The sequence below is a fragment of the Camelus bactrianus genome, chromosome 20 (genome assembly GCF_048773025.1).
Source record: "Camelus bactrianus isolate YW-2024 breed Bactrian camel chromosome 20, ASM4877302v1, whole genome shotgun sequence".
Taxonomy (NCBI): Eukaryota; Metazoa; Chordata; class Mammalia; order Artiodactyla; family Camelidae; genus Camelus; species Camelus bactrianus.
The window spans coordinates 35,292,228-35,310,334 of record NC_133558.1 but is presented as its reverse complement, the minus strand read 5'-3'; the positions used below and the strand labels follow the sequence as shown (position 1 = coordinate 35,310,334).

Genomic DNA, 18,107 nt, shown 5'->3' with positions numbered 1-18,107 from the left:
AGAGATAAACAAATTTCTTCTGTATAACACAGGGAACTATATTCAACATCTTATAATAACCTTTAATGAAAAAGAATATGAAAACAAATATATGAATGTATATGCATGACTGGGACATTGTGCTCGTACACCAGAAATTGACACATTGTAACTTCAATAAAACAAAACAAAACAAACAAACAAAAACAAAACAAATCATCCAATTTGAAGAACAAAAGAAAAAATGTTAATGAATAGACTTGGTGACCTACAGGGCAATACCAATGATCTAAACGTGTGTAATGGGAGTATCAGATTGAAAGGAGAAAAAGAACAGAGAAAGAAAAAATATTTGCAGGAAAAATGGAGGAAATGTTTCCAAATTTGGATTTTTTAACAAGTCAATTTATAGATCCAAGAAGCTCAGTGAAGCCCATGCAGGATAAACACTAAGAAAAATACAAGATGTATCATCATCAAAATACAGAAAAATCCAAAAATAATGAGAAAAGTCTTAACAGAAGCCAGAGAAAAAAATGTATTATATACAGAGGAACTATAATACAAATTCAAAATGAATTCTCAGCCAAAACAATGGTGACAGGAAGTCAGAAGATGAAGAGTTAAAGAGCTGCAAGAAAAAAGGGGAAAAAAACACACAAAAAACCCACCACTATCAACACAAATTCCTAAACCCAGCAAAATTACCATTAGGGGAGAGGGGGTAAAATAAAGACATATTCTGATAAATGAAATCTGAAAGAATTTGTGGTCAACAGACCTACACTATAAGAAATGCTAAAGCAACTCTTCAGGCCGAAAGAAAAGTGAAACCAAATGAAATTTCAGATTTACAGGAAGGAATGAAAAGCATAGAAATTAGGAAATATGTGGATATGTTAAAAAGGCTATTTTTTCCTCTAAGTTTCCTTAAAGCAAAAGTAGTAACGTTGTAGTGTATAGAGTTTATAAAGTTCATAGGAGTAAAATATATGACAACATTAGCACAAAGATGGAGTAAAAAAAATTACACTGTTGTGAATTTCTTCCATTTTCCAAGAAGTGCCACAATGTTAATTTAACATGAACTATGATTTTTTTAAAAGATAGAAGAAAAAATTTAAAAGAATGCTAAAATATTCAATTCAACAAAAAGAAAGTGGGAAAGTGAAACTGGGTAATTAGTAGTCAAATTCATTTCATCTGCCTTCACTACTCAAAGTCATTTTAAGACTTGCATGTCCTCCAAGCAATGTGTAGCCTAAACTATAATTTGTTTGCCTAAGTTGTTTTCTGGGAACTTGGAGTCAGCTGTGTCTAGTTTGAGCTGAGCTGGTTAAGAAACTGGATAGGACCACTGACCTTCCAACTGGGCATGTGTGAGTGTCTGCTTGGTGACCTTTTGACACCAGAGGGCTGAAAACGCCACCCTCAGACAGTGCAAAGCACTTCCATTTTTGAACGTGCACCAGCCTGTAGTTTAGCGTACTTGTGCAGAAGGAGCATTCCTGCACCTTTTCCAATAACCTTTCTCCGTGTTCCCCACGCACCCTACGCCTCAACTGCCCTGCTTGTTTATTCTTTATTCCATAAATCCCCTGAGCCCCTGCCTTCAGGGAGGCAGATCTTGTTCTCACATCTCCTCGCGTGGCTGCCTTGCAAATAAACCCTTTCTGCTGCAAATCTCAATGTCTCAGCATTTTGGCTTGCTGTGCGTCGGGTAAAACGAACCTAGTTTGGTAACAAAAGGGGTAAAGCAGAGGAACAAAAACCACATGTGACAAACAGAAAACAAAACAAACTGGCAGCCTTTAATCCAACCATATCAACAACTATGCAAAATGTCAATGGACCATGCACATACCCCGATTAAAGGGCAGACTGAATTTAAAAAGCAAGACTGAAAGATAATACTGTTTATGAAGGATGAAATTTGAATATAAAGACACAAACACATTGAAGGGAAAAGATGCATCATGCAAACAGTAAGTGTAAGAAAGCTGGTGTGGTCATATCAAAATCAGTCAAAGCACACTTCAAAGCAAAGAGGCATTTCATAATGATAAAGGAATCAATCCACCAGGAAGACATAATCCTAAATATGTATGCCTCTAATATTACAGCTTCAAAATATATGACGTGGAAACTGACAAAACCAAAGGGAGACAGAGACAATTACACAATAATAACTGGAAACTTTAATCCCTTTTTGTCCAATTGACAGACAAAGAGAAAAAAAAAGCAGTCTGACAGACACCCATCAAATGACTATTGTATCTGGTGTTCTCTTTGAGGCACCTAATGTCACTCAATATACACAGAATGAACTGGAAGATTTAAAATAATTCAGCATATTTTTTCCAATACAAATTTTTTATAAAATGCTGTTTTCTTATCACAATCTTATTTTCACAAAATTCTTGGAGCTGTTGATTTAGCTCACTCAATACATGCAGAGTGTTATGGACTGAACTGTGTTCCCCTCAAAATCCGTATGCTGAAGCCCGAATCCTCAGTGAGTCAGAAGTGATTAAGTGAAAATGAGGCTGTTAGGCTGGGCCCTACTCCAAACTGACTGGTGTCCTTATAAGAGGAAATCTGGGCACCAAAGAGTCACCAGTGACGTGCACGCACAGAGAGACCACCATGTGAAGAGACAGTGAGAAGGTGGCCGTCTGCAACCCAAGGAGAGAGGCCTCAGAAGGAACTAAACCTAGTGACACCTTGATCTTGGACTTCCAGCCTCCAGAACTGTAAGAAATTAATTTCTGCTGTTCAGGCCATCGAGTCTGGTTCTTTGTCACGGCAGCCCTGGTAAACTAAGACAGAGAGCCGGTGGTTGTCACACCAAATCACCAAATCAGACATTTTGTCAGAAAAAAAAAATCTGACTTCGTTTATTAATTCAATTCAAAATGATTGAACTAATAAATTGACAGTTGATAAATTGAGTCACAATACGCTTATGCCACTCAATCATTTAGATATGTTTCTTGCTTTGGGATTTTTCGGAGTAATTTCGGGGGGTAAGCTTTGCTTCTTGGCTTGTTCCCCGAAATTCTTCTGAGACTGAGTTTGTATCAGCTGATCAGGAAGAAAGGCTCTGCCCATCCCTGGCGGGGAACTGCTGAGCCCTGTCACTGCACTTGTGGGATCTGGCGTCATGATGTCCTTCCTGCAGAACATCACGTTGCCTGCCGTGACTGTATGTGCGTGTGTGTGGCTTCAAACCTATTCTGGTTGTTAGAATCACTTCCTTCTTGAAGTAAAAGAAATAAATTCCCTGTTGACTGTGTTACTAGTAAACATTTTTCTTCCTCTTGGTTCCTGCCCTCCTGTCAACAGTTGCTAGGAGTTGAGACAAGCCTATTTCCTCATTCAATGTTGTGCGAATTGCCACTGTCCAAAGTGATACAGACATTCATAGTTGGGACCAGAACTAGAATCTAGGTTTTTCTGACGACACAGAAGACACTATTTCAACTACGTTTCTTGCCTATGGTTATTGGTCACTGGTTGGTAGTAATCCAATTTTCCAAAAGTTTTAAGATTAAAAGATTATTTTCTTTAAATTATTTTTAAAGTCTAATAGTTAAAAAAAAAAGCTAACCAAAATAATAACACTCACTATCACACTTTTATAAATGTCAGAACAGAGAGGAAAATGCATATTTATTGAGCATCTAGTATTTGATAGACTTGTACATAGCTTATCTTATAAACCTCATAACACTGAGTGTATTTATTATTAGGTAAATACTTTTCCCTACACTTGACAGAGCAGGAGACTGAGGATGAAAGAAGTCAAGTAATTAAAGTCTATTTATTCATGCTGTACGCTGGCCCCCATCGCTCAGTGGTCAAAGACAGCCCCGTGGAGCACCACTCTCCTGTTTCCAGTTGAACCTCTGCCACAATGTCTCAGTGAGTCCTTGGAGACCTCCCACACAGCAAGAGCAGAAAGGTAACCACCAGCCAGAGATACACAGTTCAGCTGCATCCAGGTCCCACATTACACCTGCACATCTGGTTGCTGATGCCAGACAGGGCACAAGAGCTGTCCCGTGTATCCATCAACCACCAACACATACCCATACAGTCCATACATCCTAATTCCAGCGCTCACACAGCTGTCAAGTTGCACCACCATCGTCTATGGGCCTGTCGACTGCCACGTGGCACCCAGTAAGTATTTTAAATGTCTGAAAATAAGAAGAAATCTTTAAAATAGCCCCAAAACTCACCATTTTTCTCAGTCCAAAATATTAGAGATTTACCTTTTTGAGGGAAAAAAAAACCTGAAAATAAATAGGCACTTTCTAGAGTTAAAAAAAAAAAAACCTGTAAGCAATGAGGCGTCACCGATCATACCTCAATGAAGTGATTTTTAAAGAAAGATCTCTACCAATTGTTTAATTCCGCAGTAGAACTGACAGGCAGTCTTCAGAAATGTTACATTATGAGACTATATTTTTAATTTTCTGAGCTCATCCTAATCCTGTGGTGACAGTAGGTTAAATTAAATTTTTAAAGTGTTAAGAGATTAAGAAATACTATTGTATCAGTGGCTTTTATGGCCTAACAGCACCTCCAAACAGGGTGACTTAAAATAACCAACATTTGTTTTCCACAATTCTGTGGGTTGGAAGGAATTCAACACGAACTCTCCAATAGGTAGCTCCGGTCCGGGTCTGCTCAGCTGGTGTGCGCTGGCTTGCTCACACACCCACAGCGCGCTGGAGTCGGACGGTCTAGGACAGCCTGGGTCCCATCTCTGGCGGTTGGCAGATGTCAGCTGGAGTGACACAGACATGACCACGTGCCCCTCTTCGTCCAGCAGCCTCGCTCAAGCTCATCCACACGGTTGGATCGGGGTTCCGAGTGCAGCCAGACGGCAAGCCCAAGTACACAAGCATTTTTCAAGTCTCTGCTTACAGCACATCTGTTAAATGTCCTGTGGGCCAAGCACAAATATACATGGCCAAGCCCGGATTTCCTGGGCGGAGAAACAGAATTAGCTTCTTGGCGGGAAGACCATAAATTCATATTGCAGAAGGGCATGCACACAGGGATGAAATAATCTGCAGCTATTTTTGCAACCTATCACAACTATCTTTTGAGTAATCTACAAAATACTCTAGGAATTTCCTCCTAATTCATTTAAAGGAATCGTAAGTATAATGAGTCATATATACATATGCCATCTAGTCAAAAGAGAAGTATTTTGCTTCTTTTCTTTAGAGGTGGTGCTAAAGCCAGTGAAGGAACGGTATTCCGGGGGCTTGAGCTCCTAAAAGGCCAGGTCCCTGTCTGCCTCTTTCTGTATCCCCAACGGTATGGCAACTTCATTTGAATGAATGAGTGTGTTTATTTCCTAAATCTACGGACATTAAAACAGCAAGACAAAAAATAATAATAATAATAAGGACTGCGGACTCTCACAGAGCTTCAATGTCATGACTTTCTAAGAATAAAAAGGGAAAAAATCACATAACATTAGAATATACAGTAATATACTGAGGCATACTTCTCAGTTTAATTGTATTGGTTTCTAGATCCTGGACTCTGTCTCCCATGTTATTTATAAACATAGCAGAAAAAGAACTGAAGGAAAAAAAAAACAAACAAGCCAGTGCATTTTCTTTCAAGGTTCTACATATTAAAAAGGCATTTACTCACAAGGCACATTCATTATATGCTGGTACTTGCCAGCCTGTCACCAAGAGAGTGAAAGGAAATGGACTTGGGGAAGGCAGAACGTAGTCCACGTAGGGTTAGTCAGCCCCCTGCCCTGGCCAGACTCTCTTGATGACAATTCTTTTGTGTCACCTGTGGGGCACCCAGTGACACCACGCTTGGAATGACCCTTATTCATCATGGATGCATCTTTGGTATCAGCTGGTCAATATAATCTCCCAAGAGGGAGGAGACAAGGGGGTAAATAAAATCGTCTAACTTTGCTGAAATATTCATTGGCTATCGTGTTCTATCACAAGAAATAATTCCTAAAGAAAAAGTGGACCCTCTCCAAAGAGAAAGAAAACACTCTCCCCTCATGTGCGGGATGAGGTGTGTTCAGGGATTTGTCAAGGAGCCATAAACTCACTTTTCTCTGGTCATTATCATAACGGGTCTTAGCCCAAACCAGTGAACTGAGGAAACTCAAGCCCTCAGGGAGTGGCTTTTAGCAATGGGCTGTGCTCTGCCTCTTTGTCATAGTCTCTTGTTTTGATTCTCTGTGGTGTGGAGGGAACTTGGGAGGGAAGAGAAGGGGAATTCTCAGTGACCTTACAAAGGAGTTGAGTCAGACCTCGGGGAAGTTTAGTTCATTGTGTTCAGATATATCTCTCCATCCTTTCTGTATCACACTCTTTCCGGTTCCTGCATCCCCAGATTTCCTTTTGATGCTAAGAAAAAACAACCCCTTCCTTAACCTTCTGGTTTCCTTGACCTCCTTCCCACAGCCACACGGGTCACATGAGTTCTCTTCCTCTAATTCTGCTCAACTTCTCCCAGCCCAGTAGGGAGCATCCAGTAGCAGCCCCCTGAGAAGCACAGCCCCCCAGCTCCCACTCACAACTACTAGGCAATTTCTAATGACTCCTTCCCTCCCCCCTCTGTGTGGACTGAAGACATCAGAAGAAGAAACAGCAACCACAGCATCCCCACTTTACAGGTGAGGAAACTGAGGCTCAGACAAGCTAAGTAAATTGCCCCAAATCACAAGCCTACTAAGTCAAATCATTCCTACCCTGAGTTTTGTAATCTTTTGCTCTTTCCACTGTCTCACTGTATCTCCTTTCTGTGCATCCAGCTTCTGAACATTGGGCCAGAATATGCCTGTCTCTGTCAAAGAAGAATTATCAGCTGTGGCTTAGACATACCCTTCATGCTAATCTCATTTCCCAGAAATGCCAGCCAAACTGCACCCAGATCTTGTGAATGCATGAAAAGTGTGGGGAAAAAAAACACTATGTGCCAGTGACACACAGATACTAAAAAATAGTCCAAGTGTGTTCATGAATAAATATGTCAACATCTCTTCTCCAACATCCCTAGACTTGCTCCCAATGGGAACTACAACTCTGGGGAAAATTGAATTTCAGGATCACTATGCATCATTGTTCTGTGCCTAATGAGAAAACGGAAAGACATTTCCCTTTCTACGCATCTTTTACTTGAGGAGTGAAATACACCGAAGGGATTAGCCTGGGTCTCTGCCTCCCGATCTCATATTCCCTCTGCCCATCAAAATGTTAAAGGGACTCAGCCATAAAAAAAGAATAAAATAATGCCATCTGCAGCAACATGGGTGGACCTAGAGATCGTTATCCTAAGTGAAGTAAGCTAGAAAGAGAAAGAAAAATATCATATGATACCACCATATGTGGAATCTAAAAAAAAGAAGGAAAAAAAAGAAACAAGAGGACGCTAATGAACTCATCTACAAAACAGAAACAGACTCACAGACATGGTAAACAATCTTATGGTTTCTGGGGTAAAGGGAGTGGGAAGGGATAAATTTGGGAATTTGAGATTTGTCAATGTTAGCCACAATATATAAAAACAGATTTTAAAAAAAAAATTTCTTCTGTACAGCACAGGGAACTATATTCAATATCTTGTAATAACCTTTAGTGAAAAAGATTATGAAAATGAAAATACATATAGCATTGTGCTGTACACCAGAAACCAACACATTGTAACTAACTATATACTTCCATAAAAAAAAGTCAAAGGCTACAAATATTTGTAAGATTCTTGACACTTGTTGCAGAATCACATTGTCAGTCATGCTTTGATAGGATTCTTAGCTGATTCTTCACATAAAGCACATAACCTATTCTGAAGGTATCTGGAACTTTTTCACAGTAAAAGGTGAATATATGAGAAAAGATAACTAACAGCGTTACCCATGCCCCACCTGAGAATTAAAATGTTAAGGGTAAAACTAGAGGAATCTAGGAGAGGCAATTTAGGGAGCCTCTGGGCATGTCTTATTCATCTCAGGCGTCTGTGTAGAAAGCCCCCAAAAGAGTCCCTTTTTATAAATGCAGCTGACTACCTTCAGAAACAAACCAAGTTTCAGGTAAGGCAAGGAGACAGAGGGGGAAAATGGAAGGAGGGCTGAAAGCACAGAAGAGATGATTAATAACCATTTAGGGAAGAGTTCTAGAGGAAGCAACAGGAAGATGAGAGGGATGAAAAAGAGGGCAGAAGAGGCAGGAACAGCTGGATTAGAGGAGAGAAATCATGGGGAATTAGTAAGAGTGGGGAGAAGATAAATACTCAGTGACTTACATTTTGGTGGTGACCAAGACCAATGGGCATACCAACTTACACAAAAATATCCTGATAATACCTTAATGCTGAAGGCTCAAATGGAAGTGAAATAGCTCTATGAGCTCATCTGGGTGATGGGTGGAGAATGAGAACATGGCAGTGGTCCTCAGCTCTAACTGCCCCCTTAGCATCTCCTGAAGAGCTTTAACAGTATACACATATCCAGGCCCCTTCCCAACCATTAAACTAGAATCACTGGGAACAGACTTGAACACTGGTAGTTTTTGGCAACGGTATTCTTTTTAAGATCCCTAGAGCTGAGAACCATTAACATATGGCAGTGGTTCTTTTCTTTTTAATATATTTTTATTGAAGTTTACAGTGTTATGTTAATTTCTGGTGCATAGCACAATACTTCAGTCACACAGGAACGTACATATATTCATTTTCATATTCTCTTTCACCATAAGTTACTACAAGATATTGAATATAGTTCCCTGTGCTCTACAGGATAAACTTGTTGTTTATCTATTTTTTATATATTAGTTAGTATCTGCAAATCTCAAACTCCCAATTTATCCCTTCCCACCCTCTTCCCCCTCTGGTAACCATAAGTTTGTTTTCTATGTCTGTGAGTCTGTTTCTGTTATGCAAATAAGTTCGTTCGTCCTTTTTATTTTAGGTTCTACACGTAAGTGATATCATATGGTATCCGTCTTTCTAGCAGTGGTTCTTAAACTTGGTCCTGGACTTCCAGCATCACCACAGCCTGGGAACTTGTTAGAAATGCAAATTCTCAGGCATCACCCCAGACGTACTGAATCAGAAATCTGGGGTGGGGCCCAGCAATTCACATTTCCACAAGCTCTCTGGGTGATGGTGAGGCATGCTGAAGTTTGAGAACCACTGTATCTGGGATGTGGTTGGAGTGGGGTTCACCTGCAACACAGAGGCAGCTATAGCTAAGCGATAAGTAACCCTTCATGGTGAGCAGAAGTTATGTTCCCAGCAGTATTTTATGAGACTTCTCACTGCCCCAATCTTTTTACATGTAATTTTTGGCAGTTTGATGGGCAAAAAAAAAAAAAATTGTTTGTCTTACTTAAGATTGAACATTTTTCATATGTTTATGGTTAACATAAATCTTGAGTGCTGCATTTCAAATTGATTTCTGTGCTTTTCGTCTAAAATAAAAATAGAGACTAGCTAGTCACTGTTGAGTGGAGGGGCAAACATACTGAATAGTTGCAAGGGGGGTAACAAAAGCTCCAACTAGCCTGCTCCATGGAGGATCAAGACAGGGTTCCAGTGACCAGCTTTCAGCCCAAGAATGTGAACATGCACAACATTTGTTCATCGTCTCTATTTTTATAAAAAGAGAAAGGGAACCACTCTCCAAAAAGGTTAAGGGAAAGAAAAGTAAGAGGAAATTCCTCAAATTTAATAAGTTTAAATGCTGGCAGTATGTGGAGTAAAACACACACGGAAATGTGGTATAAATTTCCTGAAAATGTTAGCTGCTAAATGGAAGGGAGTCATGTTTTTGTATTTTCTTAAATATAATTTTGCATATTCAGGGTGGTCCGTGAGCTTTAAATAATAACAATTTGCTCTCCAATCTGGCCTCATTTAACTTCCTTTTTTCATTTTAACATCTTGAATTTCTCCCAGTGCTTAGTTTGTAATTCACTCAAAAAAGAAAAAAAAAGCTAAGAACAAACATATTTAGGGGGGAAAAAATAAAATAAAACAACAGCTTTGGGCTCAACTAACAAGTAAACCATTTATACAGAAAAAAGTATCTTTTCACTTCAAGACACAAACTATTAATTCAGATCTTTGTCATTGCTTACCTAGACCAGTAACTGTTTCCTTCCTCTTTTTATTGCACTCTGCTGCGAGATTCATCTTCCCACAGCGAAACTCAAAAGCTCTCGGTAACCTACATCCCCCACTGCTCCCCCATGAAGCCTAGAAGGTGTCTACCACAGACCGGCCACGGGGAATCAGCCATGGGGAGACTACAGCAGAGAGAGGAACGTATTAATTTTAAAAACTGAGAAGTCACTGGAGAGACTGAATGCCATCATCAACTTTGGGCGGAGAGGCATGCAGAGACAGAGTAATGGGTGAGACAGTGCTGCCAGTTTCTGCTCTGCCTCTCCCCGATTTCTTTTGGACCACTGCCCACCCTATCACCACTGGGAGTCAGCAGGCAGCAGCGGGAGCCCACATATGGGTGGGGGGAGGTTGACCAGCTGCCCCCATGGACTCACTCCTCCCATCCTCCTCCTGATCCTGCATAAGGGATGGCAGATCACCTATGAAAGAGCTATCTTCTCCCTTTAAAACTTTAGAGGCGAAGGCTTCCCAGAGGAATGCCTAGCTGGGGACGAGGGGTCAGGAGCAACAGACGGATGGTTGACTGCAGTCCTGGTGTCCAGGATGCTCTCCCTGGGGCTTATCTTCTCACCTCTTCTTCAAATCACAGGGAAGCCATAAACTAGGGCATGAGCCTCGGTGTCTCCTCCTGATATCTGATAACTCTAAGGGAACATCAGCTCACAGGCTAAAAGACCTGAGGTTGGAACCACCATAGAAGGGAAACCACAAACAGCAATGGGGATCATATCAAGCAGAAATACTGGAACACACAGATTAAGAATTTAAAATAAACACAAGCAATGTTGTCAAAAAGATATTGGTAATACGAAGCAGGGGAATAGTCAAAAAGAGAGCCAAATGGAAAGACTAAGTATTAAAAAAAAACACTTAAAGAAAGAATAGTAGATGGGAAAAATAAATTGCAAAACTGGAAGAATGGACTGAGGAAATCTCCCAGAAGGCAGGAAAAAAAGGATAAAGAGATAAATATAGAAATTAAGAGGGAGGGTATAGCTCAAGTGGTAGAGTTCATGCTTAGCATGCAGGAGGTCCTGGGCTCAATCCCAGCACCTGCTCTAAAAATAAATAAGTAAACCTAATTACCTCCCCCACCAAAAAATAAAATAAAATAAAGTTAAAAGAAAAAGAAATTAAAAGTTAAGCAGCATGGAGGATAAAGGTAGACATGCTGACAAACTGAAACTAGGAATCCACGGAGAGAAAATTAAAGGCAGGGAAAAAATATTTAGGGAAATAATAAAAATAAATAGCCGTTGAATTAAAGAAAGATGAAAGAACTCAGATGGAAAAAACTGAGTGCCAAACAAGAGAGATTAACAACTCAGATACAGAGGGGAGGGTCTAGCTCAAGTGGTCGAGCATATGCTTAGCAGGTACAAGGTCCTGGGTTCATTCAATTCCCAGTACCTTCTCTAAAAAATAAATAAACCTAATTACCTGCCCCTACCCACAAAAAATAAAAATTAAACAAAAAGAACTCAGATATAGTATTGGGAAATTTAAGCATATCAAAGAGAAATAGAAAACTCTGAGAGCTTCCAGAGAAAAAGAACATCTCCCATAAAGTTATAAGAATCAGATTTCTTAACAGCAACACTGGAACCAAATATCTGGGGATTTTCCAGATATCATTCTGTTACTGATTTCTATTTGAACTCCATTGTGGTCTGAAAACACACCTTATATGATCTGAATCCTTTTAAATGTATTGAGACTTGTGGCTCAGAATATGGTCTGTCTTGAGCAGACAGTTTACCAAAGAAGATTTACAGATGGCAAATAAGCACATGAAAAGATGTTCAACACAATTATTAGGAAAATGCAAAACAAAAACATAATACAATGCCTCCACACACCAGCCATATCCAAGGGTCACCAAGGGTACAGAAAAACTGGAACTCTCATATGCTGCTGGCTGGAATGTGATACGGTTCAACAATTCTGAAAAGTAGTTTGGCAGTTTCTCAAAAAGTTAAATGTACATCTACCATCTGACCCAGCCATTCCACTCCAATGTCTTATCCAAGGAAAAGGAAAGTGGATGTCCATACAAAGACTTGTACCTGAGTGTTCACAGCAAATTCACTGGTAATAGCCCAAACTGGAAACAATCCAAATGTCCATTAAGAAGTGAACAGATAAACCAATTGCAGTGCATTTATATAATAAAATACTACCCAGCAATACAAAGGAATGAACTACTGATACACACAATAACACAAATGAGCTTCAAAATCATTGTGGTAATAAACAAGACAAACAGAAAAGAGTTCATAATGTTTGACTGATTGACATTAAATTCTAGAAAATGCAACTAATCTATAGCAATGAAAAGCAGAGAAGTGGCTGCCTGGGGATGGAGAAGGGTAGGGAGGTGTGGAGGAGGATTACAAAACACCAGGAAAAAACTTTCATGGAAGGTGAATATGTTCAGTACCATGATTATGGTTGTGATTTCACAAATGTACACATGGAATAAAACTTACCAAATGAACCCTTTAAATATGTGCTGTTTATTGTACCTCAATTATACCTCAATCAGATTGTTAAAATGAAAAAAAAAAATTACCAGAAAATACTGCCTGAAAAAGATACACGAAATACAGACTCCAATTTTTTTAATTAAAAAAATGAGCAAGGAAAAGAGAGAATATAAAAAATAAGAAAAAACACATGTGTAATGATCTAGAACTAAAACTCCAGATAATATGCACACAGTGGTGGAGTGGACAAGCCAAAGGGATACGAAATGATGTAATCAGCTGGAATCCAGCCAGGAGGCAGAAACACACAGCTATTGTGAACAGAAAGCATTTCACATAATTAAGGAATTGCTGTCCAAGTTCTAAAGAACTGGAAAATCACAAAGGGAAACATTACCACCACACTAAGCCTTCTTTTCCCCAAGAGTGGAAATTTGTTCCAGTAGTAACAGTTGGGTCTGGCTTGTAGTGTTCCCAACATCCACCTCCCCGCCTCCACCCAAGCCTCAGCATGACCTTCAGAGGGCATGCCCCCTCCTCAGAGCTCTCAGTCTAGCTCTGCAGGGCTCCGCCTCTGAATTGACAGATTTCAATAATTTCAATCTCCTCTAATATTCTACAGAAATAGTGGGGAAATACGAACACCACTTGTTCAAGAAACACTTAGGGAATTCTCATGAAATTTTTAAAGCAAGATAATAGCGTTAATATAATGTTTCCCGCCCCCCCCCCCCCGGAAAAAAGTCCTTATCCTTGAGTCATGCTGAAATATTTACAGATGAAATAATATAATGCCTGTGATTTTTTTCAAAATAATCTGATGGGAGAAACTGCCAAAGAAGGCGGGGCTGTAGCTAAAACAAGATTAGACATGAACTGATCATTACTGCAAACGGATGATGCATAGGAGTTCATGATAATATTCTACTTTTTTATGTTTGAACTTTTCCACAATAAAGGGTATTTTTAAAAACATGCATACAATAGTATTCAGATAATAAAAATATAGGCAAAAAAGTATGAGCATCAGGTGCATTAGAAAGGTTGCCATTGGTGGGAGTGGGGATGGAAATCAGAAGTGAGAATAAAAGAAAACAGAATGGATGAATGAATGAACGAATGAATGAAGATGAAACAGAAGAGCCTAGCACAGACCAATGTCCAAACTGTGCTATAAACTAAGGGGTATAACTGATTCAAATTTCAGCACAATAGAGGGAAAAACAAAACCAAGTTCCAAGTCTTTTTTCTTTTCTTCCTTAAAAAAAATTTTTTTTTGTTTTTTGGGGGATAGGTAATTAGGTTTGTTTTTTCAATTTATCATTTTTCTTTTTAGTGGAGGTACTGGGGATTCAACCCAGGACCTCCTGCATCTAAGCACACACTCTACCACTGAGCTATACCCTCCCGCTGCAAAATGAAGTCCCAAGTCTTTAGACTGGCATTTTAGGTCTTCTAGATTTGGGTGTGACCTACCTTTCAAAACTTATTTTTTTAATCATTCACCTTCAAAATCTAACATTCCATCAAAATGAAATATTCACTGTTGACAATGAGCAGCCTGTTCTCTAACACCACGGTGTAGTTCCTAATAGTCCTACACCCTAAAACTCTGCATCCGTGTCCCAATCTCCACACAACAACTCTTCACTTCTCCTTCAAAGTCTAGCCCAGATATTGCCTCCCACTGTTGCTTCCCCAGTGCCCTTATCTTCCAGTGGAGAGAAATCTACATACAAAACAAAACAAAAACAAAAAAAAACCCATTTTTATCAGAATTTCGCTTAAATATTTATCCTTTTCCAATTCACACTACAGATTTTTTTATTATTATTATTACCTTCTGTTCTAAAGATCAAGCTCCTTGCAGTGTAGTATCCTAAGAAGGGTCCCAGCTGTGCTCATCTCGGCAGCCCAAGCTTAGCACTGTGTCTCAAATGTTGCAGGTGTCTCCTAAATGATCAATGAGGAAAGAAGAGAGAAAAAGTGGGAGAGAGGAAAGGAAAGGCTGGAATGAGTAAAATGAACTGAATTTTTCAATTCACTGGTTCTTTCAAGCGAGAAAACTGATACTAAAAAACCCCAAACCCCCTTTAAACCATAAAAATGATTTTGTAACAGAAGATGTCATCACTTTTATAACTTATTTCTCAACTATCTGGAGCTTCCTTTTTTTTTTTTTAAGCACATATAATGCGTAAATCAAATGGCATAAAAGAAAGAAAAATGAAAGGTAAAAACTGGAAAACACGTTGAGAAGCCTTTTTCTTAGGACACTGGCTCGCTCTACGCCTCCACCAAAAGCAACATGGCAGGGGGCGTTTCAACCCAGTGCACTTGGAGGAGAGGGGTGCCTCCCACTCATTACTCTACTTCCCTCACCTGACAGGCTCAGCAAGCGGCAGAGACAGCCAGGGGGACAAAGAAAACCCAAGAGCCTTTTTATGGGAGGTGGCGCAGACCATTCTGAGTTCTAATCCTATGTGTGGTTCTCCTAGGTCTGTGACCTTGGGCAAGTCATTCAAGCTCCGGTTTTCTCTGTTGCCTTTACTAACTTTAAAATGGGGTGACGGCTAGTATGGTCCCCACTGTTACTGCTGACTACCTTTTCTCAGTTTTCTTTTAAATGCCTTGATGCCTTTGGCGGGGAGAGGAGGCCACTGCAGAACTTTCCTGTTAAGAGCTGGCACCGCCTGGACATTCTGCGCAGACCCGTCTCGGGAACGAAGGCGGGCCAAAAGGAGGGTTGAGAGGCCCAGGCCGGCAATAAGTAAGGAGGCGCAGCAGAAACCTCCCCCAGAGGCTTGGAGAACACCTGGCTTTGAGCGGAGCAGCTTCCAGAACAAAGCGAGCAATCGCAGTTCCGCGTCCCGGACGTCTCGCTCCCGCACGCGGATGCCATTCAGGCTCCGATGACTGAATACCTGCCGGAGAAACATCCGGGACCTCGCCGGCTGCTTGGACTGGGAAGTCTCGCGAGATCGTCCCGGAGGCCGCTGGACGTGCAGTAGGCGTGGCCCAGACAGAGAGCATGTGGGTCCAGCGTGGTGACCCGAGAGGAGCCCCTTGAAATCCAGGTGTAAGGCACCCTCTCCCAGGAGTCCCAGGAGTACCTAGTAGGTGAGATCTGCAGAAAAGCGGGGGACAGGGGCACGGGCTGAGGTCACACAATCACATTCTGGGGAGAACCAGGGTAAGTTGGATATTAAAAATAACTGGTATTTCATTTTATACTGCAGATGGATGAAATCAAGACTTGCTGCTGACATCAGTATGTACATCATGCCGTGTTCTGCCAATTCTAAGCTGCCGTTACATTTGACCCTTGATTAAGGAAGGGGTTAGGGGTGCTGACCCTCCTCATAGTTGAAAATCCGTGTAAACTTAACGGTGGCCCTCCATAACCCAGGAGTCAGCCTGCGAAGACTTTTGTGTTACTGAAGTGTTTACTGTTCAAAAAAATTCGCATAAGTGGATCCGGCAGTTAAACCGCTTGTTGTCCAAGGGTCAACTGCAGTTGTAAGCTGCACCATCAATTTAAATAAGAAGGTTTTTTGGGGAAAAAAAATTATTTTACTCTACCCATAACGTTAATCATAAATTAATTATCGTAAAACAAATCCTGAATTCAGATAGCATACACTGTGACAAAGAACAATCAGAATCGAGGAAATATATTTCTACTATTTTAAGAAATTCAGCAAAAAAAAAAAAAAAATTAATGCTGCAGTGAATACTTTAATAATTGTGAAGTTCCTTACACACATTACTTTTACACTGTGAGATACATGTGTACAGTTTTACATAAAGGTTTTGCTCAGAGGTAACAATGGAATATAGAAGATCTTGATCACTATTTCTTCCCTCTAAGATAACTAATTTTAATGTAAAGTAAGGAGTAACGTTCAATAGAAAATAAGGTGATAATTTATATTCAAAAGGTAAGGGGAAGGTTTATATATTTTATTTTTTTAGAAAAGATTTTTAAGTGTTTTATTTGGCCACTAAGTGTTGCTAAAATTTTATCAATTTATTCTCAATGAAAATGTAGATGTATCCTAAACCAAATATTTAAGTAACATTTTACTGGAAAGAGAACACTATGTGGTTACACAAATAAGACTTAAAAATGAGGTGTTGCCCACATACTGTATAATATTAATATTAAAACATATTAAATAGTGAGAAGATAATTTCTATTATGTGTGTAGGAGTTGTTTAATAGAGGATATGAGGAAAAGAGAAATATCTTCACAAAACAATTGATATTTTATCTGTAAAAACCAGTGGTTATTATGACTTACTCCAGGTAATATGAATATAATGAAATAATAGTTCCTGAAAATTTATAACTAAAGCAGATGTAGAAATAATCACTTATAGCTGCAATTTACTTTTTTTAAATTGAACTACAGTTACAATGTGTCAATTTCTGGTGTACAGTACAATATCCCAATCATACATATACATACATATATTTGCTTTCATATTCTTTTTCATTAAAGGCTATTACAAGATATTGAACATAGTTCCCTGTGCTATATAGCAGAAACTTTTTAAATCTGTTTTTATATATAGTGGCTAACATTTGTAAATCTCAAACTCCCAAATTTATCCCTTCCCACCCCTTTTCCCCAGTAACCATAAGATTGTTTACTATGTGAGTCTGTTTCTGTTTTGTAGATGAGTTCAGTGTCCTTTTTTTTCTTCTTTTTTTTTTAGACCCACATATAAGTGATATCATATAGTATTTTTCTTTCTCTTTCTGATTTACCTCATTTAGAATGACGATCTCTATGTCCATCCACATTGCTGCAAATGGCATTATTTTATTCTTTTTATGGCTGAGTAGTATTCCATTGTGTGAATATACCACTTCTTTATCCAGTCATCCTGCAGTTTACTTTTAAAAACTATAGTATGCCTATGTAATAAAAATAAATGCATTTCCTACTATTACCCACAAACTTCCATCAAAGGTGAATAGTTGTATTATTCTAGAATCATCAATATGCAAGTATTTCAGTGTCAGGTTATAAACGTTGTTTTAATCATCACTTTCTCAGAGAGGCATTTTCTGCAAACATTTCCCATCCAAACAATATCCATCTCTCCTTATTCTTTGCTGCATAGCACAGTTTTAGTGTCATAAGACATCATAATTTAAAGTTACACATTAATTCATACATTTTTAATTTAACACCTCTTCCTACCCAACCTGGCTGTAAACTGTGAGAGGACTACCCTACTTTTTGTTCACTTTTTTGTCCCAGCACCTAGCACAGTACCTGGCACCTAGTAGGCACTTAATAACTATTCATTGGGTCCATTCATATTTCCTTGGTACCTTTACTTTACTCCTTTTCCTGCCACTTTCCCTTTATTGAACCACTACACTTCCCAGCCCCTCCATTAACCCCTGCAAGGTATTCACCAACTGCTGAAACCAGGGGGCAC

The 18,107-nt window shown here is 39.5% G+C and overlaps 1 long non-coding RNA gene across 1 annotated transcript; it reads right to left on the bottom strand.

Annotated features, from left to right (window-relative positions):
- Positions 1-1,704: 1,704 nt before the first annotated feature.
- Positions 1,705-15,588, bottom strand: LOC141574154 (uncharacterized). The gene is made up of 3 exons (XR_012500829.1): positions 15,256-15,588; positions 14,491-14,603; positions 1,705-4,933 (listed from the first exon to the last, which is right to left on the bottom strand). It is a non-coding gene; the product is annotated as an uncharacterized LOC141574154 (long non-coding RNA).
- Positions 15,589-18,107: the final 2,519 nt, after the last annotated feature.